At 39.9% G+C, this 27,305-nt stretch overlaps 1 long non-coding RNA gene across 1 annotated transcript in view; it reads left to right on the plus strand.

Annotated features, from left to right (window-relative positions):
- The first annotated feature begins 5,835 nt into the window (after positions 1-5,835).
- LOC142149913 (uncharacterized) overlaps positions 5,836-27,305 on the plus strand; it is a 48,111-nt gene continuing 26,641 nt past the window's right edge. Inside the window, exons 1-2 of the long non-coding RNA XR_012690921.1 lie at positions 5,836-5,996; positions 24,975-25,071. This is a non-coding gene — a long non-coding RNA (uncharacterized LOC142149913). The remainder of the gene's footprint in view (positions 5,997-24,974; positions 25,072-27,305) is intronic.

Consider the following 27,305-nt stretch of genomic DNA (forward strand, 5'->3'; position numbering starts at 1 on the left):
CTGTTGTGTTAACGTCTAATTATTAAAATTGTATGATAGATCAATCTGACTCAATGTATATTTATGATTATGTCCTGTACAATGCAATCACAACTATATTCACACGTGAGGTTAGTTGCTGTGGTATAGTGCACTGTGGCAATCACATCTGATTTATTAATATTATTGCTTCACTGTATAAAATCAGACTTTATATACCATTATACTAAGTACATTGGTGTAACTCTTTAATGGTGGGAGCCTGAGGGGAAATACTTGTTTAATTAGTATCTGGTGGGTGGTTGGGGGAAGGAGTAGTTGGTCACATACACAGTTACCATGAAGAAAGTACCAAGCCTCAAAAATAATGAACTGAAGAGCTGACCTATAGTGAAGTGTGTTATTGGACTGTCCTTGGCCCTTGACCTATAGGAAAGTGTGCAGTGTAACTGTGACTGAAGCTCCCCCTGTATCCTCTTGTGCATTAATAACTCTGCTCTGCTCTTTGGACAGTAGAGCATTCGGATAGAAGCTTCATGCTGGTACTAGCCTTGCTTGTGCAATATATTGGTGGCACTTTTGAACTTACATTTATTTGCAAAATAAACATTTTGGGCCTGATTCATTAAGGAAAGTAAGGCAAAAAATGAACAAGTTGTCTCCGGGACAAACCATGTTACAATGCAAGGCGTGCAAATTAGTTTATTATTTTGCACATAAGTTAAATACTGGCTGTTTTTTCATATAGCCCACAAATACTTGATAACTTTATTTGTACACTGAAATTTAAGGTTGATCTAGGACATACCCTACCCCAACTATAAATCTGTCATCAAATTTTAAATTTCCTCCCTTCCAATGCAACATTTGTTTGTCAAGGTGCAAAGTTGCTAATTTTTTTTGTTTTACTTTTCTTAATGACTCAGGCCCTTTGTGTTTTGGAACCACAACCTGATCGAGCATCAACATATTTACCTTTAATAACTGGGGGTTCGTGAGAGTAATGACTTGATTTACCCAAAAAAGATGCGTCTTTAAGGTAAAAACATTTGGGGGTAAATGTATCAAGCTGAGAGTTTTCCGGCAGGTTTGAAAAGTGGGGATGTTGCCTATGGCAACCAATCAGATTCTAACTGTCATTTTGTAGAATGTACTAAATAAATGATAGCTAGAATCTGATTGGTTTTTCAAATCCGCCAGAAAACTCTCAGATTAATACATTTACCCCTTGGTGTTTTATGTTTTTTGCTTGCCATCTGTTGTTGGTAAATTAAATATCCTGCTTTGTGACTTGTTGAGATTCTAAAAGTAATCTGGGACAAAGGTAAAAACATGGTTTCTTCAGATTGCATTGTTTAGAAACATTGTTTAGAAACATATGTTTGGAACTGTAATCTTTTGTTTGTGTTCGCATATTGTGTTACTTAATTGTCAAATTGCCATAGATCTAACCACTATAGTGATAGTATAACACATTGATTGCTTATTATCTATATGTTGAAAGTTTCAGTAAGAAAAAGGGAACTAACAAGTAATTTTTGCTGTGTGTAGTCATTTTGTTATTGAATTGCGTACTGGGGATATTGCGTCCCCTGAAAATCTCTCCTGAGGTTTTGGGAGCGGAAGTCACCTAGAGTATGACAGACTAGGTTAATTGAGAATATCGTGAGCAAACGCAAATACGTGAACAAATGATAAGACGATAAAATCTGAAGTTTCGGGTGCGGTAAGGTGTACTGTTGTACTCAAGGTCCAGGGCCTGGCATTCTACTGTTGTGCCTGAGATCCTTGGGAGCAGTTAGATATCATCTGGCCTGAGGTTTCAGGGATGAGCCGCCTGAGCCTGAGAGGTCAGCAGATGGGTGATCCGCAGGCATGCAGAAGGGGATAGATCCGTATTGGCCGATAATTAAAGGATATTGGGTAAGGGTTTGCTCTATAAGCCCCAGTGAGCCAGATCAGTGGCCATGGGATCCAGACTATCAGGTTACGGGACACATGTTGGAGAGATCAGTAGACCTTCCATAAAGGCGAATGTTAAGATGCCGATTTGGTCCGCTAGATATATTATGTGCATCAAATTCAGTACGAACACAATTCTGTACATTGACCAATGGGTGAAAATGATTAAGAAGTTTGTGAGACCACTTCCAAGTGTTTGTATTTTCAATAAAGATATTTTGCAGAGTTTAAGTGTTAAAAGTGTATGCAATTAGCTCACACAAAATGTGTCTTAGACAAATTGAATGTTTTTAACTATGGCAACGTGAGGGTGAGGAATGGCAAGCTAAATTAGGTACTGAAAAATGCAAACCTGTAAAAGCGCATGTTCCCTGCGCACCACCCCATCTTTATGTCAAGCAAGATACCATCAAAGCATCAAAATTATATCATGTCTTAGCTGTAACTAATGTGTCCACCATTGCTCACGTGTTACTTTGATAAGATGGCCAGCCCGCATATGGGAGAGGGGTGGCAACTCTGTCTGTTCGAAAGGATGGGGCTGACCACTCAGAAGTGAGCACTACTGGCAATGTTGCGAACCAAGTAGTGACATGTAGAGCTTTCTAGAACTGCAGGGTTACATCCTGTGCGTACCATTATTGTCCCTGATAGTAGGGATGACGATGATGGGGAACTACGGGTTAGAAATGTTACTATGTATTGTCCGTGAAGCAGGGTTGAATTACAGTCAATTATTTCCAATCACACCAATCCTATAAAGAATTCAGCTAAAAGTCAGAAGTTTATTAAAGAACTTTGGAAATGCTTTTGAGCCTACTAATCGTGATTGGCAGATATTGCTTAGGGCCTGTCTTCTTGAATGTAGGGATTTTACAGAGCTTATTAAGGACGCAAAACTTGAATGGGACATTGCTCTGACTGATGAAGTCAATCAAAATAATATTGCTAATATTGTATTACAATTGGCTGTTGCTTTTCCTGTTGTGCTGGACTGAAATAACATTTTTAAGATTTAAATAGAAAGAAAATGGGGGGCTATTAAGTATTTTTCTAGGGCTTTATCTGAGATGGCTATATATACCTGGGTCGCAGATATTGGAACTAATGTAAATCACCGAAAAGTAGCTGTATTGATGGATGGACTCATAGAGGGGAATTCAATTGACCCGCGCACTATTACCGTAGTGACAGTAATAGTGCGTGGGACGCGTTGTTCTCACGGATAACGCAATCAATTGAATTCCCCCATAGAAGCTTTAAAAATAAGAGTCCCTAATTGAAGAGGGATTACTGTGAATGCTGTTAAAGAATCCAAAATTAATCACAAAATATAAGTAAAGAAGAAAGAGCTAAAGCTACAGAGTGCCAAACTTATGCACTAAGTATATAAGCTTTACAACTAAAGTGACTGTATGCTCCATCATACAGCACACAGTATAGTGCCCCGTAAGCACTCACACTTAGGCGCATGCTATTATTGTGGAGAACCACAATCTTGCAACTGTCTAGCAGCGCATCACTCCAAAGGAAGAGATACCCACATAGAGGGGGCGATAGGAGAGTACTGCATCACATTTTTAATGGGAACACATACGGTTCAAATTATAATAGTGACAGGTATGCACATTTCATGTGATATAACCTGCGAGAGATGCCAGTCAAATTTTGGTGAGTGAGTCTTCAACCAAGGTAATCCCAGAATGAAAGGATTAATCATTTGAAGGAGCACCAGAAAGCTGATCCATTCACAATGAAGCACGTCAACTTGCATCTGAACAGGATGTGTAATCTTGGAAGTGGAACCAATGATAACCCAAATGCCATCCACGGCCATCAACGACAAGGGTTGACCAAGCTCTTCGACCAAGAGTACAAAAAAGCCAATAAAGGTACAGGACCTTTAAAAGAGTGTAAAATCTGGAGAGTCTCGCATATAGGGAGCAAGTATTTTGAATCCTAAACCAGCCTCCCTGGAATCAACTAGGATCTTGCATTTCCCGGCCTCTTGGGACAGTTGGACAAGAGATGACCTGGTTCGGCACAAAAGAGGCACAGGTTGTTCTTGAAGTGTCTCTCACGCTCCTACTGAGTAAGGTGAGACCGACTAATCTTCACGGGTTCCTCAGGAGCCAAGGTCAGATTTTGAAACCCGGGTGGAGTTAGACAGTGAGAGTGTTCTCTCTCTCTTGGTTGAGCTCCCTTAAAACGCATATCTGTCCAAGTCAGAAGGGTGTTCCCTAAAAGCCCGTTCATCTTTGATACGATCCACAAGAGCCTGCCAGAAATACCAAGGCCTCATTGTTCCACTTGGAGGCAAGAGTCCCCTGGCAAAGTTTTAAAATGCTGGAGGCTGCAGAGGAGACTTGGCTGGGCTCATCAAAGTTATTCCTGAAGTCTCAATGAAGGAGTCTGAGTTTTGCAAAATGGTGTTGTTATGCTCCCAGAGAGGAGATGTCCAGGCAATTGTCTGTCCTGTTAATGAAGAAATCATGTATGCCACTATAGCTCTTTTGGATGAGAGATTACCAGGAGACAGTTCAAATTGGATAGCACACCGATTCAAGAATCCCGAACACTTCTTCGGATCCCCATCATACTTGTCAGGAGGAGGGATACGCAAATTCCCTGAAAAGTTGGCTGCTGTAGCAGGGAAGTGACAGAAGCAAAAGGAGCAACAGACACTGTAAGAGCAGCAGGAAACACCAGGGTTCCTTGAAGTCAGTCGAGGCAGTTAGCTAGGCCTTACAAACACTGCAAAAGTTGTGCTTGAATAGATTCTTGCTGATCTACCCAACGTGTTAGATGTTGAAGCAAATCTCGGGCAGAGAGTTCACCAGTACCATCTATGGCCAGAGTATACTGTCAGGATCACAATGATGTTGATGGCAGCTACTTACCAGTAGTTGGCACTACTGAGCAAAGAGGAGTGGAGTCTAACATGCCTCCGATATTCACCAGGGAACCCCACAGGCTGGCAAGAAGGAAGCTGGAAATCATGTCTTGCTAGGCAACAGACATGCCGGCCAGGAAGTCGGTGTCCGTCCCTGAACGGCAGAGTGAAAGCGGGGGCGGTGCCTGATAAAAAGATGTGATAGGGAAAGTCTTTTAATGTAAGACCTTTATTTCTGCACCTGTGATATACTTCCATGTTTGCCACCAAGTTCATTCTTATATATATCCCATAGCCTCCTACTTCAAAAAACATTATTAACATTGTCTGCTCATTTATTTTGATTTGTTTTGTTATTCTATTTGTGTCATTTACATCCATTTTTTTCTTTTAAAAACATATTTATTCAGTCTGTTATTCCCCCTTCCCCCAGCCATTATATAGTGTTAATCATTATTTACTATCTAACTTACTTCACACTTTATTAATACTACAATCAAGTTTACAGCAATAATATATGTGCATTCCATCCCTTAACCAGCCAATACTACTGTCTGTTCACAATTTCACTGTGTCGCAATTCACTAGTCGCCGCTGCGGCGATTCGTCTGTTGATGGTTGTAGTTGCATCCTGGCTCTTGCCCTGATAGCCAGGATGTCACTTCCGGTTTCCTCATTCCCGCTGTTACCAGGGCAACAGCTGGGATGCTCTCAGCTTCACCTCCGCGGCCTGGCTAAACTGACAGCTGTGCGCGTGTGTGTTACTGTTTAATTCATTGGTCCAGACATGTATGTAAGGCAGAGAGGGCTTCACATGCCTTATAGCGTTCTGAGTGCTGCACAAATTGCTGACCAGCTTTCCTGTTCCTGTGGATACCCTGCTATCGTTGACTTGATTACCTGTTGTGACCTTTGGCTTGTTTCTTGGACCTTGCTTGAATTCCTGTGCCCTTGGACCTCTACCTATTTCTTGGAAATGCTGTGTTTGCAGCCTGTTTCTCAGCTTTCCTGCTCGCTACTGACCTATGACCTTTGGCCTTTTACCCACGGTACCTGCCTCCAGTAATCCAGTTTCCTCCCCCCTGCACTACGGTTATACTGATAAGCTTCTACTACCCTACAGTTAAGTCCTGGGGGCATCCGAGAACCTTCAGCTGTACAGGTAAGGTGGCTGCTAAAGGTGAAGACCTATATTACTCCGTTTCTAAAAGCTTATCTAAATCGCCATAGTCCTAACACTGTAATGTAATTTTGTTTCTTTTAATGTAGCAAGCTTCCCTTATTCCCAGCCAATTTACTAGCTCACTGTATACTAAAACACTTTACTATTTTTCATAACTTGCGCTTCCTAATCATGTATAAAATTGTGAAATCTATACTCCAATAAATTGTAGAAGCTGTACATAATATTCTTCAGAGTGGTGAAGTTATTATATACACTGATCACTATACACATGTCTCTCTGACATAACACACATTACATTGGTATCACACATCTGTTACACTCTGATATGTCCCCCGCTGCCCACCAGCTATCCTCACAAATGCCTTCATCCCACCATCTATTCTCACACATGCCCATCTGCCCACCAGTTATATTCTCACACATGCCACCCAATGTCCATCAGCTTTCGTCACACATGCAACCTCTATTCCACCAGCTTTTCTCACATTCCACTGCCCATCAGCTCTTGTTACAAATGCCCCCTTGGCCATCAGATTTTGTCACACATGTCCACCTGTCCACTAACTTTTATCTCAAATGACCACCCTACCCACCAGCTTGCCAACCAACGTTTTTTGCCCTCTTGCCCACAAGCTTTTAATAAATAAACAGCTTAATGGTGTACAGATGTCATTTAGATGACTGTTGAATTACATTAGACTCCTCAAGTAAATGACCTTTACTTATACAGTATGGGTGCACAGTGCTGTTGCTATCTATATTAATGTCTAGTAGCTGTGGCTACTGCTGCTGGCTCAGATGAGATGCTGCTATTCACAGTAGCTGTTGCTCTGTCCTTATCTCCTCTGAGGACAGAGATTATCTGTGGCATTGTAATATACAAGATGCGTGGAGGCCGGGGGCTGCCGCCAGCATTAAGTGTACTAGCAAAATCTCATTCAGAGACATTATTAATGTTTGTATCCAGCCTCAGTTCGGACGCCCCAGAGCTGCCCCCTAGGCAGCTGTCTAAATCTGCCTAATGGTGGTGCTAGCCCTGGCTTGGTGTGCAGTCATGGGCTGTGATATCACGTCCTAGTGCCACTTTCCCTTGATGAGAAGCTGCCACACCTGCCCCTGCTCCACACAAGGTGAAAAACGAGGGACAGCAGAACCTATGGAAAGAGGGGTGGTCAACAGGGGCGTGGGTGCACAAACCGGCCCTGCTTACGTTTTGCACATTTTACCTTGCCTATGAGTTGTAATCTTGTAAGGCACTGTATACATTAGTGGCACTAAGTAAGTAATGTATGCATGCATATAATGTATATACCATAACTAAAGCAATTACCATCTGAGGCTCTCAATAACCATACAGTATAACGCTGGGCCAAATTTTATACAAACAAGATTTGCATGGAAGATTCAAAGCATGTTCAGTTGGCCTGGTGGAGTATATTTTGTTTTTGTTTTTTTTAACATGAAACCAACCGAAATATCACATCCCATGAAACTTGATATATTGTGCATGTTGATATATTGTGCATGTACACTCTACATATACGGCACTTGCCGCGTTGAGACAGACACAATACACTGCAGAATACGTACAATACATATGTGGAATATAAAGTTCCAGCAGACCGCACAGAAAAAAAAATCAATTATTCTCACCTGTTAATAATAGTCATTATTGAAAAATACATTTTAAAATTTTTTTTTTTTTCATTTTTCATTTTACATGAAATACATTTATTAGGATGGTACTAATGACTACTAAAACTTGTACCTTAGAGGGAGATGCTTGAATCAGGCAGTGCTGCATGCGCTTGAGCTTGGCTCACCCTTACTGACATGGAATACGTCCATATGTTCCTTCCCCTCCAAGTTCCACCCCATGAAATCATAGGCTGTCGGAAGTGTCCTTTGCGATTGAAGATGAATCGGATGCATTCACTGCCGTATAGTTAGTTTCTGGGCATGTGCAGTGAAATCTAACGCAAAACACAGCATGTGTCGGCATTTGCATTCCTTAATGAGTCAGGCCCTTTGTGTTTCACTTTTATTTAATTTTAATTTATTTCCACTGTTTCCACGTACAGAATGCTATTTTATAAAAAATGTAAGATTTCATTTTTACACTATTTTTTTGGTAAAGTCAAATTCACTGTAAACAGCCTTAAGTCATTAGAATTGCCATCTGTTGCTAAGAAACAGTCCATCCCCAAAATCATTGTTAGGACAATATATGCAATATCTTGGAGCCATTTAGTGTTTGTAGACATGAAATGTGGCAGGGTTTTTTTGTGTTATTGTTTTTTATTAGCACCTTAGTTGTTAAACATTAACGTAACATTAACTAGAGATATTTTATTCTAGGAGAACACACGCTTATCTTTTTTTTTTTTTATAAAAATCATTCATATTAGTGTTTTTGTAGTCTCACGCAGCTGTGCTTACCACAGTGGTCTCCCATTAGTTCGGGTAGAGTAACCTTTAAAACATATTCTTCAATGCTATTGCGGTGATCTAATTGCCAGCTCTTAGCTCAATGATAGGGCAGTATTCATTCTTTCAACAATGAACATCTGGTGTTCTGGTCACTTCCATTGTTATCAAAAGGTGCATATTTCAGGACTTAAATATTTTATTTTATTTTGTTTTAAAGATAAGGAAGGTTTAACAATGTGGACTCTTAATATATTCTAAAGTCATCATTGCAGCTGCACCTTGTTTACTTCTTCCCCCAGGTGAGAATGGCAGATTTAGAAGAAAAACGTGTAATTACTAATAGTGTAATGGCTGAGTGTTGTGGGGTGGGGAAGCTGGTGTACTTAATGGTGACCATAATTAGGCAGCTGCAAGGAATCAGCTAATGAACAAGGCAACCACTAATAAACACATTTCTGGCTGGAAAAATTGAAGGTTTTTTCAAAGTTCACATCCGCATTAACCCTATAATGAGGAGACATTGTGGTGGGAACAGGGGATAGTTTACAGCCTCTGACTGACATAGGGCAACCTCTTCTTCAGCGCCAGCCACCCATCTGACTTTAGCATATCTGTAGCAATGTGTACAAGCTGGGATCCTGGGAATACCACAAAACATCACAACTTTCATCAATTTTCTATAGGCGTTAGAAGAGGCCAGGTGCTAAATTGTATGTAATTTCCTGTTCTGGAGTGGAGGTTATTGTGGACGAAAATTAGCACTTAAGATGGGACATCAGCCAAGAGTAGAGAAAGAGATTGGATCAGTGATGTATGAGGATGCTGTTTCACTCTGAGAGGCGTCCTGCTCATTGCATTTGCAAGGCAGGACTGTCTATAGTTAAATTACATCTAATTCTGTATGCTAAATATTTTAAACGGCATGAACTTCCTTACAATCTCGTGGGGTAAATGAGATTGTATAGTGTTTGACAATGGTGCAAAATGTAGTATGTATTGTGTAACCTTATAGAAATTAGGAGTCTGTTTGACTTTTTGAAGGATTTCATAGACAGAGTCATTTGAGATGCCCATCATGTGACGCCCATATACTAGATTCCCCTTTCATTCCATCATCCTTAATATTTTGTAATTTCTCTTTTCCATTATAAAGGTCCTATCAAGTGTAGAATTACTAAATGAATTACATGTGCTAAAGAACATTGTTCTCCCACCCACACATGTTGGTGCCCTGTTTGCATTTTATTTGGTATTACAAATTAGACAGTCAGTCCTCCCCGACATTCTCCTAACCTCCCTTTCTAAGTGCAGGAGGCAGGTTTAGCTCTGCAACCAACCCCAAATAATTGGCTCTGCTGGCTTTGCTAAGCATTGTTCTATAGCAAGAACAGCAACTCTTCAAAAACTACATACAAGAACACTTCTTCCCCCTAATTTGACTGTGCACAAAGCAGGACAGCATAAGATGCTTGAGTGCATAAGAACAAAACTGAATAATCAGTTGCTGGCAAGTTATTATTTATTAAAAATGATGTTATTCACAGAACGGTGGTACTGGGGGGTGACCCCAGAAAACAAACATAGCATGAAATGGCTGTTATTAAAGGAGATGGGTGAATTGATTCATCTGATTCTAATATCGGTATTGAATACATTACGCCCACTGGAGAATTAGGACGCACATGGAACATAACGAAGCCAATCAGCAAGCATTAACGAATGTCACATGTCTATAGTTGTATAAAAGGATGTTAGAGCTCCTCTGTCACTCATTCTTCACGGATTTTAACATGAAACTGATGATGAGGCGATGGGGATATATTGAGGATTGCATATACGATTATTTACATACAGTGACTGTTAGATACAACCTGCTCAAATCTGTATCTAACCAGTGTGAATGTTGTTCATGTCTTTTATTGACAGAATTCACTTTTTGGGCATATTGAGTCTAGATTAGTGAAAAAATGTATACACAGTTTAATTATCCCTTTATCTTTTTATGTTCTTTTAGCAAACCCCAAGTCTTAGCTTATTCCTATTAATATAAAGGTAATCTCCATATGTAGGTCATTTTCGTATCTAGGTTTTTGCTTTAAGGACTCTTATACTGACTATTACCTCCCTGCACACCTAGCTGCAATTCTTTTTTGCAGAGGCGTCTCCTACAAGCCCAGAGTAGGCATGCATCTTAAAGTGCCAGGGTTGGCTCAACAAGAACGGCTTATTGTAAATGAACAAGAACCCATGAAAATATCATCATTTTGGGTCCTATTTCCAATAAAGAGAGGTACTGCAACATGAAAGTAACCTATGTTTATAATGTGGTAGTGCTAATAATTCCCTCCAGGAGTGTGCCCTCTGCAGAAGACCCAGGGTAAGAACCAGACATTATAAAGGGGGTATCTCTGGGCTACTATAATACACCCCCTTTCCAAAGTAACTAATGTGATTTTCGTTACAGCCATAGACAAATGCTGTGTCTCCTTACCGCTATAGATTTCAGTACTTAAAAACCTTTAAGGTGCCAGAATAATTTGGAGTCTGTTGGAAACTTCATGGATGAGGTCTTCGTGTAACAACATCTTATCATTCTCATCAAAAAGGAGGTTCCATTTCTCCTGGAGATCATCAAGAGACATTCCAATGCTTCTGGTCCTGTCACCATGGAGACCCTGCCACTGGAGGTCCAAATTCATGGTTAACACTGGGAATTGCTCAGTTTGGATTTAGTCAGCTGTCTGCATTTTCTGATTGTTTTAGGCATTCTGTGACAAGTGCTGCATGCTCCTAGTATTAACTGGACTGATAAAATCATGAGTTTTTTTGTTTACATACTGCATGCAACATTGTATTCCAGCATTCCCTCAAGATATGGTTATTTACACCATGGGGGGGGGGGGGGTAGAGCTGTGGTTGTGGTCCCACTGGATTTGACAGATCTTCCTCCAGCCTATCACAGGAACGCATAAAGTTAATGCGGCCAAGTTACCCCCTCATTGGTCATATTGACTGTATTATTGGGACAAATTTATGCTCTACCAGAACCGGAGTTGAAAGTATTAAGAGAATATCTGGTCAAAAATCTTAAAAGACATTTTATTCGGTATTCTACCTCCCCTTCCTTATATTTTTGGCGGAAAGAAAGACAGATACCTTTGACCCTGCATGGACTATAGAGCTTTAAATCAGATAAACATAAGCAAGTAATAATAGTAATGCCTTTTGCTCTTTGTAACAGTCCATCCACCTTTCAAGATTTTGTCTTTGACATATTTAAAAATTGTTTGTATTGATTTGTGGTTGTCTATCTAGATAACATCATGATATAATCCGAAGATTTACAGACGCACAGGAAACACATCAGGGTTGTTTTGGCACACCTTTGTCAACATCATTTGAATGCCAAACTAAAAAAATGTGCTTTGAGGAGGACATAATGGATTTTCTAGGACATGTAGTGTCCCACCAAGGAATTCAAATGGATCCATCATAGATCCAGGCCATAGACCAGTGGGCAGTGCCCTCTGATGTTAGAGTTGTTCATCAGTTTGTGGATTTCACCTACTATAGATGGTTCCTATGCAACTTTTCCACCACCTGTGGCTCCCAAACACTGCTTTAATGCATAAGAATTTCATCTTTCAATGGACATCAGGAAGCCTTCACTAAATTGAAAAAGGCCTTGACTTCACCATTCATCTTGATACATCCAGATCCACATCAACCATTCATCATGGAGGTAGATGCATCAGATACTGCTTTAGGGGGCATTCTTTCTTAGTGGAGAAGAGTTTAGTTGATCATCCAACTCTGTACCTTTATCTTTCAGAGCTTCTTACCAGCAGAATGCAATGGTAGTATCGGAGATAAAGGATTATTGGCCATAAGGTCTTTTTCCAACATTCGCTTGAGGAACCACACAGTTCGTTAACCATTTACACAAATAGCTAAAATATTGAGTATTTTAAAACAGCAAGACATCTTACCGTTTGACAAGCTAGATGAACATTTTTCTTTGCCTGCTTTAACATTCATCATTGTCATCATTGTCATAATCATCATCATTATTTATTTGTAAGGTGCCTCGATTCATGTTAATTATCGACCTGGTAATAAAAATTAAAAGGCTGATGCTCTCTCCAGACAGTTTGATGCTCCTCCATCATTTTCCTCTAAGGAACTCATTCTATCTAGTTCAATTGAATCAGTAAAGGAACACACTTTTATGTGCATACCTCGCACCTGTATGGTATTATTACTGCAACAGAGGTAAGTGAAGAGGTTTGCATAGAAGTTCTTTTGTGCATATGGAACTCCAGTGATGTTTATACTAGGAAAGCCTTTGAACCGTAAACTAGGAAATTCACAATGCACGGATGGAGCCATTGTTGCCAGGCATTTCTTCTTTTATCCAAATGTTAATAAATATATAGGTAAAATTATATTATTGCTGATTATGTCTATTTTGAAATCCTGGACTCTAAAGATTTGTCCCTGGTAACTTTAACCAATTGTGCAGGACCATTCATTTTCTATGCTGCATCTGATTCTATGCTCTTTTTTTCTTAATTATTCTACATGCAGCATAACTTAACATGTATTGACAATATGAAATACAATTTAAAATGGTATTTTAGCATGTCCACAGGTCAGGTCATGTTGTTGAATACAGCAGGAAAAATATTTGCTCTGCTTCCCTGATTATATTGTGAATTTTGATGAATGAAAAAGTAATTATTTCAAACGTTTTAGTTACAGACCTCTTTGCAGAGAATAAGTCAGATACTTGCAGGCTCTAGGTCAGGTTGCAGGGATGAACAGCGGAATAGTAATTACAGCCACAGATGCGATTAATCTCCATTTTGGCCACACACATAGGTAGGCATAGATGAGATCTGGCAATTTGGCTCCTGGATCAGGAGGATAGACCATTTCTGGTGTCACTGCGGTTGAAAGATGACTGTATGGACAGGCCAAAAGCATTATTGACAAATATTGCGATTTCAATAGGCTCATTATCAGGTATCTGGGTAATGTTTGGCAAAACACGGTATGGCGATATTGGGCAAATTGACCGATTGGCTGCTATATTGCAGTGCATATGAGAAGCATAAATTTACTGATCAGATGACCTCTTGCAGCTTTCTTACTGACAAAGAGATACAGACAACTTATTTTGAGGCATGCAGTTAGCATGGGCCTCATTTGGCAGATTACATTAACTCTCTCTGTTATTTCACATGACCAGCAGATTACTAGGTGGTTACCTAACATAAGTTACATAGCACAAATGTGTCTGTCTAAAGCTTTTCCAAGGAACAAAAATATATAAATATTCAGACTGCTGTTTATAACAATTATACATATTTCAGGTGCCTCAGATTATGGGAGAGGTCACTCATCAGGTACAACAATCATGCCTATACATGGATGAAACCTTTATGCATTTGATATATAAAAAGTATACACTTGTTTAATGTTTTCCTCTGTGCCCCTTTTCCCTTACGATGTCCCTACTTTGCTTGCTGCTATTCTCTAACCGAGGTCTATGCAAAAGAGAGAAGGTCTAGCAAGGATTCTAGCAGTGTATGACCTGTTACCTACTGGTATTAATTTGTTTTTGAAGCTGGTAACATGCATGCAAATGGTTATGAGACGAGATACCATTATTACCTGCATCCTCTAGCATTTCAGTTGTTTTCTGGCTTTCGGTACACGTCTTTTTCCAGGCACATGGGTTTATGTAGGTGTATTGTGGAGGCCTATACATTAGTGACAAATGCGTTTACATTTAACATACATTTTTTTACTGGCGTTTAATGCTATCACAATACCTGGTCTAAGAAGGAACCCTATCCCTGCCACTGAAAATCCCCAATGGGGCAGGGACTGATGTGAATGAGTTCTCTGTACAGCGCTACGGAATTAGTGGCGCTATATAAATAAATGGTGATGATGATGATGTCAACTATACCATCTCTAAAATCCTAATACTACGATACCAGTGGGTTAACGTGGCAATGACAGATCTATTAAGAAAGAAAACCCACATATAATGAGGAGGTAAAAGGCAGCAGAGTATACTGGCATCCAGTCAGTTTTATGTACAATTTATGATTTAATAGGTGACTTTCATTTTACGAGTTACCGTGTTGAACACTCTATGACACGTGTTCTATATTTTATCACTGAAGCCTTTCTGTCAGTGCATCAAATCTACAAACTGCTGGCACAGACACTTTTCAAGCAGCTGCTTTCAATTTCCCATGATCGAAATTGCATTATGCAATACCCCCAACACCTCCTGCCAGCCTCCTTCTCTTTCTTTTTCCTTGAGCAACAGTGATGTCATCATAAGACAGCCCTGGGAACTTGCATTGTTTCGCTAACAAATAGAGAAATCCCTACTCAAGCATTGAAAATGAGGGCAGGCAAGCTGAAAAACATACAAGTGCAAGGGGGCTGGGGGGGGTTTGAGTTGTCTGGTTAATTCAGCATTTATCTGGCAAAGAAGCTGCAGGGCAGTGGAAATAATAGATAGAAGAATTTAGGTAGGCATGTGGATTAACTTATTTGCAGATGGAGGGACATGGAGTATCTTACCCTCAGTCATCACTACGCTTTTTGCTATTGTTAGTTTATTAAGGATGCATATGAATGCTCTGGTAGAGCCTTAAAAAATCAGAAAAAAGAAAAGTAATACTTTTCTTTTGGACAAATTAGAAAATAAATATTGAAGTGTAAATTTGTGTTAAAATTTAAATGTCCACTACACTGACTGCAGGTCATTTGTGGAGTTCATAATGGCATTATCCCATGCAAATACAGCTTTAGACCCACTAGTGCCTTGATTTGCGCGAATGCACCTAGATTTCCACCCATGGGCATAGTTAAGATGGGTGCGAGTAAGATGGGGACATTTGTGAAGGAGCAGGGGTGTGCAGAGGGAAGGAGTTGAAAAAAGTGAAGATATTCCTGACAGTATACAGAGTATGAGCAGCACTGCGAATCATTTTGCGGAGCAATGCACAACCGACATTATACTTTGCAGATCAATATTATTGTAATGACATAATGGATTGTAGAGCTATTCTTGGGGATGTTCCTTGCCGCGCATGTCCATGCCCTTGCCAACTCTGCAAACAGACTTGAATTCTGCTCCAGCTCAGAGCCAGCAGAGATCAAGGGGTATATTTACTAAACTGCGGATTTGAAAAAGTGGAGATGTTGCCTATAGCAACCAATCAGATTCTAGCTGTCATTTATTTAGTGTATTCTGCAAAATGAATCTGATTGGTTGCTATAGGTAACATCTACATTTTTTCCTAGTCTCCTTGTTATAGTGGCAACTAACCCAAGCTTACTAGTGCAGGGCCTGGTTGAAGAGTTTTTTGTGGGGAGGCGGGGAGGCATATTGTCTTTTTTTAAATTTAATTTTAAGCAGTGTGTTATACTTGGGAACTGTTATATACATGCAAAGTAATATAGATGATGAAAACAGTGCAGATATCCCCTCACTCTCATAAGTTAAGCCATACAATATATAAGGTTAAACTAAGAAATATTTTATGGGTAAATTGATATTGGAGAACCTAAAGTGGGAGGGGGTTGGACTTTGATATGACATTTACAATTTTGCACAGTGCTCCTCCTAAAGATTTTTGCACCTTTCCGCACAATAAAGTCTTTACATTGCGGAGGCTGCTACCAAGTGCAGAGAGTAGGTGTACACCTTAATGTGTTTTGGGCAGATCATCGAGGTGCAATGGTGCAACATGGAGAAAAGGTTAGCAACAGATCCTTTAAGCCCTGAGAGTTTCAAAGTAGGGCCAATCTGATTGATATCTAGGGAGTTTGGAGGCTAAGACAACAGTTTGAACCATTGTCATGTTCCCCAAACCATTCCTGAACAATTTTTGCAGTGTGGCAGAGCGCATTATCCTGCTGAAAGAGGCCACTGTCATCAGTGAATACTGTTGCCATGAAGGGATGTACTTGGTGTGCAACAATGTTTGGGTAGGTGGGACGTGTCAAAGTAACATCCACATGAATGCCAGGACCCAAGGTTTCCCAGCAGAAACTTGCCCAGGGCATCACTTTAAACCTGCCAGCTTGCCTTCTTCCCCTAGTGCATCCTGGTGCTATCTCCTCATCAGGTAAATGACGCACATGCACCTAGCCATCCACAGTCCATTTTGTGTTTAGGGTATTATTGTTTTAAGCAGAAACAAATGGATAATATAAGGTTTAGTGCACACAGATGATTTTAATCTGCCAGTGCTGAGTTCTGTTTCTCCACTGATAGTCCAAAAAGGGACTTTGGGGGTGACACTGATGCATTAAAGACCCTTCATAAAAGTTACAATTTGTTCACATGGGAGCCTTCCCAATATACTGGTCTGCTGAGGAAGTTAAAAAAGGGCATGTCCTTCCACGTCCATGATTATCCAGTGTTATGGGGGAAAAAAACCTGTGTACTGCTTTTTTCATAGGGTATATAGTGCATAGAACAGAGCTGGAAAAATACTATGTGCCACGGCCTTAAAATATTACATATTTTGCCTTACTTTTGTGTATATATCATTTATTTTGAAGTCAACTGACACACGTTCTCCAGCTCCTTAACAGATTGTGCTGGCTCCGAAATTTAACTGACTGGCTCCTGAGTTCTGTTATTTTATCAACCCTAGTTATATAACGGAATAATTAAACAAGTCTGTAGAATAATATCCCTATTATATACTAGAGAGGGTGGTATCACTCTGGCAATTTGAAGCACTAGCAACAATAGCAGTTTTCTGCCTGTAAAAACTCTAGTGCTAGTGTGATACCACCCTTTGTATTATGTCTGCAAACTGGTAAAATATCTTATCTGGCCCCATTTCTTTCTGTTCTTTAAAATATGGGAGCAGATTTCTGATGCACTCGGGTGGGGGAAACCTGTGAAAGCCACTTAGAGGTGTGTAGAAAAGGTGGTGTTCCCTTGGCTACCTATCAGGCACTTGTTCTCATTTTATAAACTGTAGTAGAAAATTGAGAGAGAGAATCTGATTGGTTGAATGGGTAACACCACAGTCTTACTTGGAAAACAGTTTCCATAAATGTTATATAAATTACAAAAATGTTTATTAGAAACATATTCATTTTAACATTCTATGGAAATGGCCATTTTTGCTAAAATCCTCTGTGTTTTGCACACACATAAAATCATCATTGCAATATTACAATATTTTAACTAATGATTTTATATGCATGTTTTTAGTTAAATGTCTTGCTCTTGTAGTTTGGCTGCGTTAAGTGCACTGGGAACCTTTTAAAAGTGACTGACAAGTGGAATGGTTCCATGTGGTTTGAACTATATTATTTTATTTTGTGGGAGCCAACCTGATGACATATCCTGTAAAAACTGTCAGTGCTTAAAGTACACATTCAGATGCATCTAAATTATAGAGAGCAGGTAAATGCAGCCTAGTAAAATCCTAGTAAAGTGTTAGCACAGTTTGAGTCATCTTTGATTAAACGTTAGCTGGTTATGCTTTGGATGCTTTCAAGACTAACATTTTGTCTTTGACTGAATAAAACAGTAAAGACATATGGCACTGTTAATTGCCAGAGTTAGTCATTGCAATTTCTTAAACTGCCTTATTGCTACATCAAGCATAATTCTTATTAATTATGTCTGCATTTGAGATTGTATTATCAGATACAGTATATTAAACACAATAGAAGTCCTATGGAAACGGGTAGTGCTGAGTAAGAGGCGCACAAGTGCATTTGGGAAATTATAACATTGTATTTGAATGTGCCTATTTTTAAGAGAGTGTGAATTTGAATGGAGTACAAACCTTTGTCATGATGCATAGACCTATGTGGAGGGGTTGTTGATCACTGCTAGGTGCATGTATACAATATTTTATTTTATAGTACAAGATATTTAAATGATCAGGAAGTGTTGAAGACTGTACATATTCGAATGCATTTCCCCTGGATGTCTCAAGATGTTTTAGGCTATGTCCAGATACCATGGTGTTTTTCCTGCACCCAGGAGCGAAAAAACAAAGGCAGTACTGATATTCCACACCTGTACCTGACGTCTTATATGACAAACACTCATATGTATTTTTAAGCCTTTTTAGAACACTGTTAAGGTGGAAGGAGTGGCACAAACTTACACCACAGGTGGATGAAATCAGTACTTCTCCAATCCATTTTAATTTTCTGGCTTTTTGAACAATTTATGCTTGTGCCCTGATTTCATAATGTGACGTAATGGTCCTTGGAGAAGGTGCATCCCACTTGTAGCACCAAGGAACACTAGTGAAACCATTCAAAATATAATGTTGTCTATTACTGGTCTACAACCTAGGCCCAAGGGTACCTCAGATAGATACATTTAAGGCATATTTCAGTCTGCTAAATATAACATTAATTGCAGTATTTATTAGTAAAATATTTTCAAAAATAAATGAATAAGGTGGGTACAAATTTACTCAGATTAGGGGTTACTTTGAATAAATGTACACTAAGGGGTACTCAGTATAAACAACTGCACTTTAGGCGAACATTCCCTAAGTATTAACAAATGATTAGAAGCCCTGCTCTAGAACATTCATTGATGAACTAGGAGATGGCAGCTGTAGTCCTCCATTGCTACATTGTACAAGCTGCTGAAACAAACTGTGGTGTAAAATAGAAACAGTAATGCATATGCATTGGTTTGTCACTGCATAATAACTTAACCCCCAGAGGTACCGTATCTTTAATAACAAATATTTAGAATCATGTTACATAGTTATATATTTTTGATAAATGTTTCAATATTTCTGTAGCCTTATTTACTCACCACCACTCTCTGAAAATGCTTCCATTTAAATGTATGTTTTTAAAAATGCAAATATTATTTGTTATTATTTTGGTGCAATAGGCTGGTAAAAAAAATGGCCAACATTTGTTTGCAAATAAAAAAAATTGCTACATAAATATTAAGTATTATTTACATATTGGAAACATTTATTTTAGGGGCAGAAATATGCCTATTTATTAATTTCACAGAAAAAAAATGGGTCGAGGGGTGCAGAAAATTTACATCAGGGCCTGAATCTTGCTATAATTCGGCCTGCAAGCAAGTAAAAATGAGCGGTTGTTCATATATTATTTAGTTGTACTTCACTCCTTTATAAAACTAGCCCTGTGTATCTCTCTGGGAAGAAGGAATATCTACCTATATAAAGATATAATTCCAGTTACTAAGTAAGAAATTCACCATGTATATTATTATTGTCATAGAAACGATTCTGTCACACTGCGTCCAGTCAAGACAATATTAATAATGATAATGGGTCTGATTCATTAAGGAAAGTAAAGCTAAACAAATGACTAATTTTGCACATTGGCCAAACCATGTTGCATTGGAGGGGAGGTAAATTTAAATTGTGGGGACAGATTTATAGTTGGGGTGGGGGCATGTCCTAGATCAACTTTAAATTGCAGTGTAAAAATAAAACTATCAAGTATTTGTGTGCTACATGACAAAACAGCCAGTATTTAACTTATGAGCAAAATAATAAAACTAATTTGCACCCCTTGCATAGTCACATGGTTTATCCCAGAGAATCTTTTCTCATTTTGTGTCTTACTTTCCTAATGACTGAGGCCCGTAGATCTTAATTCAGAACTCTTTTAAAGAGCAGCTCGGAGGGTCTCACATAGAAGATAAGAATAGTAGACCAGATCAAACTGCATTCAAAGCGCAGGTTGAAAAAGACAATAAGAACTAACTCTAAGATTTCAATATTACAATTATGATCTATGTTTTGATGTTCTCCTATAGAAGCATATTTATCAAACGGCAACTTTGCCCTATACATTAAAGGTTTACTGCCTGTGATTACCATGTGATTACCATGTTTTCTCTAAATTTGCTGGCGAAGGCTTCCCCATGCCTTTATGATACCTGTTCTGTTAGAGAGAGAGAAGAGAGACAAATTAATAAAATAACCTCATATAACATTTTGTTATTCAGCTGTCAGGAAAACTTTGTATAATATCTAGTACCTTTTATATTACCCTCAGCCCACAAACCATTAGAATCCACTGCACAAGAGCTGTGTTCTATTGAGTAGTGTATTTGTCCCTTGATGCATATTTAAATTCTATCTACATGTCTTCTGCCTCTATCTGTATAAATGATGACTACCAGCCTCTGTTAACTGATGTACAGGATATATCAGACAGCACGTTCCCTGAAATAGTGCTATTTATGGAGGACTGACACTGCTAATACAAGATGTAAATAAGAAATAGATTTTCAGCAAAGAGTAAAATCTCTTGTGGTCCTGAAAGGCTCTGAAGAGAATAGCGATGGGAGGGTAATTAGCAGCAGCATGTGTGTTCTTGGGCCTGAAAGTATTTCCAGAATACTAGGGTAATGGTCACTAGATGCCAAGATTTCCTGTTTTACCCCGGTAGATGGCATCCTACAACCGTGCTCTCTTTCCTTCTCAGAGGTCACTTATCATGCCCAGTGTTTGCAGACATGCTGGGTTCTCACTGCCACAGGACAGGCCTGCCATAGGGCACAACAATATGGAGCTGTAAATCAGATAACCACAGGGAGGCAAAATTACCCCTGGTAATTGGGAGAGGGCTGCATGGCTTACAGCAGCTCTTGGAGCATCTACCACGTCTACTTAAAATGGAATTGGCAAAATATCCTTTCCTGATACGTGAGCGTTTTTCTTTTTCTGGGGAAAATAACAAAATGTATATTTTGCATTTGGTGATCAGGCTTGGCATGTATTGTATCTATTTTGGTTTGGTAACATCTTAAATACAGGATACTTTTGATCTAATTATGTTTTTGGCAGAGGAGACCCAATTTGGGACAGGACGAAAATCTTATTTTGAAATTACAGAATTAATAATTTCATATTGGTAAATCATCATCACCATTTATTTATATAGAGCCACTGATTTCGCAGCGCTGTACAGAGAACTCACTTACATCAGTCCCTGCTCCATTGGAGCTTACAGTCTAAATTCCCTAACACACACAGGCAGACAGAGATCATGAAAAGGTGGTTAAAAAAATAAAAGTCCAGATGCCAATTCTGACTTTATATTTTTTAGATGTGTATCTGAGAATGTCACGGAAGGGAATCCCTACACCAATCACCACAAAGCTGTATCTAAAACAGAGTTGTGAAAGAAGTAAGTTCAGGCCCGGCGCTCCCATTAGGCAAGGTTAGGCAGTTTCCTAGGGCGCCGGGCTCTGGAGGGCGCCTCAGAATTAAAATTACTTTAAAACTGTGCGGCGACCGCTGACCATACCTTACACGGCCGCCCCACAGCGTTCAGATAAATCCACGGGGAGGGGGGAAGGGGCTATGGATCAACACCGCCGCCTCTCTGCTCCGTCTCCTCCCCTCCACTCACTGACTGTCGGGCGTGACATCATCATCACAGCCGACAGTGTCAGTTAGTGGAGGAGAGGAGACGGAGCAGAGAGGAGAAGCTTTATGGAGGCAAGGTAAGGAAAGACGTGGGGAGGAGGGAGGAGGAAGGAGGGTGCCGATTTTTAAAGTGTGCCTGCGGCGGAAAGGGGGGGGGGCGCCGATTTTTAAAGTGTGCCTGCAGGGGGCGCCGATTTTGACAGTGTGCCTATGGCGCCGGCCTAGCACCGGCCCTGAGTAAGTTTGAACAAATGGGATGATGAATGTAGCAGGGAAGCGCTCTGATGTAGGGGAAGGATGGTACTGGATGAGCATACTATATCGGTGTGAGCAGATCACGCTCCCTACATGATGAATGAGCAGAGCATAATGGTGCAGAATCAGAGCAGGACTGACGACTCTGATATAGGCCCACATTAATGTGCATTTGGGAAAGTGTCATCATGCTGTTGACATGGCAGACAGTGCAGAGCTTGAAAGAGAAAGTCAGTCTGGATCCTTGAAAAGAGGAGGAGAAACACAGCAAGTGATATATTTTAATCAATATAGACTAGAATTGTTCAAAAATTACAAACAGATTCAATATTCAATCAAGTTTCAATTTCTCAAGGGTATAAAATATGTTCACAGCGTCAAACACAATAAATAACGATGCTATATTGCGATTTGAAATGTGCAGTTGGCATTCAAGGTTTTGAAGTTAGTTCTTTGCAGTTCACTTTTTGCGTGAAAATTGGTACAAAAACTGTAAATTGTTACTTGTTCAAGCTATAATGGCTATATTATATAGAAATTTTCAGTCTTGTTATCAGTCAAACAGCCAACAGTAATTTCTTCGAGTTCAAAGTTCGCCATCGCTGTTTATGATCAAGGTTGCGATTTGCATTCTAAAACTGTTAAAATGTCGCCTTTTAAGCTTAAACATGTTTGAGCTGGTTTAGCCATTTGTGGATCAACGAACTGCCTTGACCATGTCCAAACTGGCTTAAACACGTTTGAACTTGTTCCCTTTGCTTAAACTTAACTAAATTTTTTATACTCATTTTATTACATTAGTTGAAAGTTACCTAGAAATGTGCTTTTATATAAAAATCCAACTGTGTGCAAATGAAAATATCATTACTATTCTTCTTCTTCTTCTTATTATATACAGTTTTTATTGCCTGTATTCCCCACTATCCGGTATTGTCAGCACCAGACAGTGGGGAAAACAGGGAATAAATAAAATATGGACATCTAAGGTAGAGAAAATAAATGCAGACATGAAAACAAAGGGTAGGGAGGGCTGTGCTCATGGAAGAGCTTACAGTCTAGTGCGGTGGCTTCCAAACTTTCTCAGTTTGCGTCAGCCTAAGGGTCTCCCCTAAGCCAAAATAATTACAGAATAGTCCTGCTTTTTAAGTAGCTGGGTCAAAATAACATAAGTATTTAGGACAGGACAGAAATACTTATTAAGTTGTTTGCAAAAATAATACATAAATCCAAGCAAAAAGATTATTTTTATATATTTTTTTCAATTTTATTCTTTCAAAGACCAATTTACAGCATTTATTAACAGGAATAAGATCAAACAAAATGAATAAATAATATGTACAAAAATGTGCTTGGTTATTAAAGAATGTTATAAAAATACCAAACTTATTTATAAATGGGATGTGTACACTTGTTGTGTGCCACTTCATCATCACAGGGTGCCCCTTCACCTTCACCATCACACTGTGCCCCTACACAGGGTCAGACTGGGCCACCGGTGGCTTAGCACTTCTGCTTCACAGCACTGGGGTCATGAGTTCAATTCCCGACCAGGGCCTTATCTGTGTGGAGTTTATATGTTCTCCCCGTGTTTACGTGGATTTCCTGCGGGTGCTCCGGTTTCCTCCCACACTCCAAAAACATACTAGTAGTTTAATTGGCTGTTATCAAATTGACCCTAGTCTCTCTCTCTCTGTGTCTGTGTGTGTGTGTGTATTAGGGAATTTAGACTGTGAGCTCCAATGGGGCAGCTACTGATGTGAATGAGTTCTCTGTACAGCACTGCGGAATTAGTGGCGCTATATAATTAAATGGTGATGATGATGATGATGATCCCCGGTGGGCCCCACTGTCGGAATGCCCTGTCCCATAGGCCTAATATGTCTACTCAGCATGCTGTAGTACAGGGGCACCCCACAGACTGGAGCAGTACCATGCTATAACACTGAGTTGTTTCCTGGTCAGGTGTTTCCTGGTCTCTTCCTTCAGAAACCGCTGCTGTGCTGTCATTGGCTGAGTGACATCACACAGTTACTCAGCCTATGGGAGCACAAACACTCCCCCTACCTACACTGAACAATCTTTGGAGGAAGCTGGAGACAAGCACAACAGGAAGAGGTAAGTGTGTGTGCTTGTGTGTCAGTGTGTGCATGAGAGAGTGTGAGACAGTGTGTATGAGATATATATGTGTATATGAGAGAGGTACTGTAAGTTAAGGTGTATGAGATATGTGTGTGTATAGGTTTGTAAGTTAATGTGTATGAGATATGTGTGTATATGAGAGAGGTAGTGTCACTTAATGTGCATGAGATACTGCATTGAAGCTAATTCAGTTAATTCACTACAACATTTGTGCACATATTAGTGCATGTTGGAATCCATACACAATCCTATTTTTTTCTGATATCTTCTCCCAATCACACTTTAATTTGATCCAACCTTACAGCCCCCCAGGTGCAAACCCATAGCCATTATCAATTTATGTACCTCATTATTTTTTTTTAATCGTCATCTGAAACTGAGAGTAGAATTAGTATGTGATTGTAATGATGATTATATGATATATATTTTTTTTGTAGGCAAAACCTTGACTTCCAGCTCATAATAGCTTAGTTATAGAGTTTTGTTGATGGCCCATCCTTGTATCTTTAATGAGTGTGTTGAAATTATTCTACAGGAGAAGTTAACTTATTCCTTAAATAGCGAATAGATTTGCATAGCCTTATTAAAGGGAGATAGATTGATAAGATAATATCCTCTGCAAACATCTTGATTTTATTTTGGACCTGCTATCTTTATATCCTCTATTCTAAATTAGATCTAATGGTTTCAGAGAAAGGTTCTACTCCTGATGCAAAAAATTATGAGAGACCAGTTTTTATCGTCTCACCACACCCAGGAGGGTAAACAACTGAGTGAGTATCTGCACCTGTAAAATTATGCTTACCTGCACTGGATTGTACACTTTGGTATAAGTGCACTGAAAGAGGGAACTGTTTTACTCGTAAGTCAGAAACATTCAGCGTTAGGGACAGTTCACTCATAGGTACCCAAACAATACAGGAGGAGATAGAACCCCCTACTACCAAGATTTGGTCTGTGAGTGATCCAGTGCTTTATTCATCAGCAAAACTGCCCTGTGTACTAATGTCCTGAGAACCATCACCCATAGCTGGAGTTTAGTAAAACCAACAAGGAGAGGACTACCTCATAATCTGCATAATTGACCCTGACTGAATTAGGGAGGCCTCCTTCTACGTAAAACCCTGACAGATTAGTTGTAGCCACTTTGCTAACCCTAAATATCGGGAGGCTTTGTTTTCAAACCATATCCAAAGTACATTATAAACGAGCAACCCAATTAAAGATAAAAACAAATCAATTGAGCAAAAATACAAACAAAGTTGGTGTAACAGACAACAGTCAAAATCAAGTGAATCAGCATGGAACTACATAAAGATAAATGTAAGACCTAAGGCCGACAGTGGAAGATTTGAAAAACACAGTTTAAGTGGAAGAAGTGGTGCAGTGCTGTGGAGCTACAGTAGTAACAAAAGAAGATATAATTTGTTGACTGGCCACACCCCTCTGGTGGCTGACCACATCCCTTCTGTGTCGCACAATATTTCACGGGCCCTGCCATTGCATTCGCCCGGAGGGCCCTTCATGCCCTAGTCCGACACTGCCCCTACACCATCATACTGTGCCCCTTCATCGTCACACCGTGACCCTCCATTGTCACACTGTTCTCCTTCACCATCACACTATGCCCCTCTATCATCACACTGTGCCCCTTCACAATAACTCTGTACCTCTCCATTGCCACACTGTACCTCTCCATCATCCCACTGTGCCCCTCCATCATCACACTGTTCCCCTCCATCATCACACTGTGCCCCTCCATTATCACACTGTGCCCCTTCACCATCAAATTGTGCACCTTCATCAGTTCCCCTTTTATTACACTGTGCCTTTATCACACTGCCCCTTTCATCCCAGTGCTGCCGCTCTGTTCCTTTACTTACCGTTTACTTAGCCTTCATTCTTCTGTCATTCCTTTCTTCCTCTTCTGTCTTCTTCTTTTCAGTGTTCTGGCTCCTCTCTGCACCGCTCCTTATTGAAAAGGATTTTTTTTTTTTCTGGCTGGCCGGTGGACAATCGGGGTATGGTAGGCAGAGGGGAGCACCTCTCAGGCTTGGTGCTCCGCCCCCCCCCCCTGCCCATGCCTAGCTCACACCACTTACCTGTGGCCCTGGCCGTAGCACCCCTGTGAGACCTTCTCGGCACCCAAGGGAGCCGAGACACTCAGTTTGGGCACTGCTGGTCTCGTGGGAAAGGGCACAACTGAGACTCAGAGTGGAGAGTGGGACAGAAGCAAGAGTGTAGAGTAGGGTCTAGTTCTCAGAGAGTGTTTAAAGATTTGAAGGTTGCGGGAAAGTTAGATGAGAAATGGTAGGGAATTCCTTTAAACAAATTGCAACTAAAATAAAGTAATATTATCTGCAGTGAAGGGCAGATGGAGGTAGTGTAGTGTAGTGTACACATGAGAAGTCCTGTCTGAAAAGAGCAATCAATGGTGGTGCCTCAAATAGACTGCTTAACTGCTGTTTATAGCAGGTACTGCCAAGGAGCATACATAGATCTTTTCTGTTCAAAATGTTACATAAATAAATGTATTTATTTGTCCATTAATCAAGCCTATGGAAAAGATAACAAGATGATAAACTCTAATGTAAATGAAGATGTTTGATATAAACTTTAGAATAGGTACATTTTTTAAAAAGAACATACAACATAAATAGTATATATACTATATATATATTAGAGATGAGCGAACTCGGATTTCCTGAATCCGAGCCCACCCGAACGTTGCCGATCCGAGTCGGATCCGAGACAGATCCGGGTATTGGCGCCAAATGAAAACTTGAAAGCGAGGCTCCGAGTCATAATCCCGTTGTCGGATCTCGCGATACTCGGAACCTATAAATTCCTAGCTAGTCGCCGCCATCTTCACTCGGGCATTGATCAGGGTAGATGGAGGGTGTGTTAGGTGGTCCTCTGTTCTGGTAGATCTCGTGCTGTGCTGTTTAGTTCTGTGCTGTGCTGTGTTCTGTTCTGCAGTATCAGTCCAGTGGTGCTGTGTGCTGTG

This window comes from Mixophyes fleayi, chromosome 4 (genome assembly GCF_038048845.1).
Source record: "Mixophyes fleayi isolate aMixFle1 chromosome 4, aMixFle1.hap1, whole genome shotgun sequence".
Lineage (NCBI taxonomy): Eukaryota > Metazoa > Chordata > Amphibia > Anura > Limnodynastidae > Mixophyes > Mixophyes fleayi.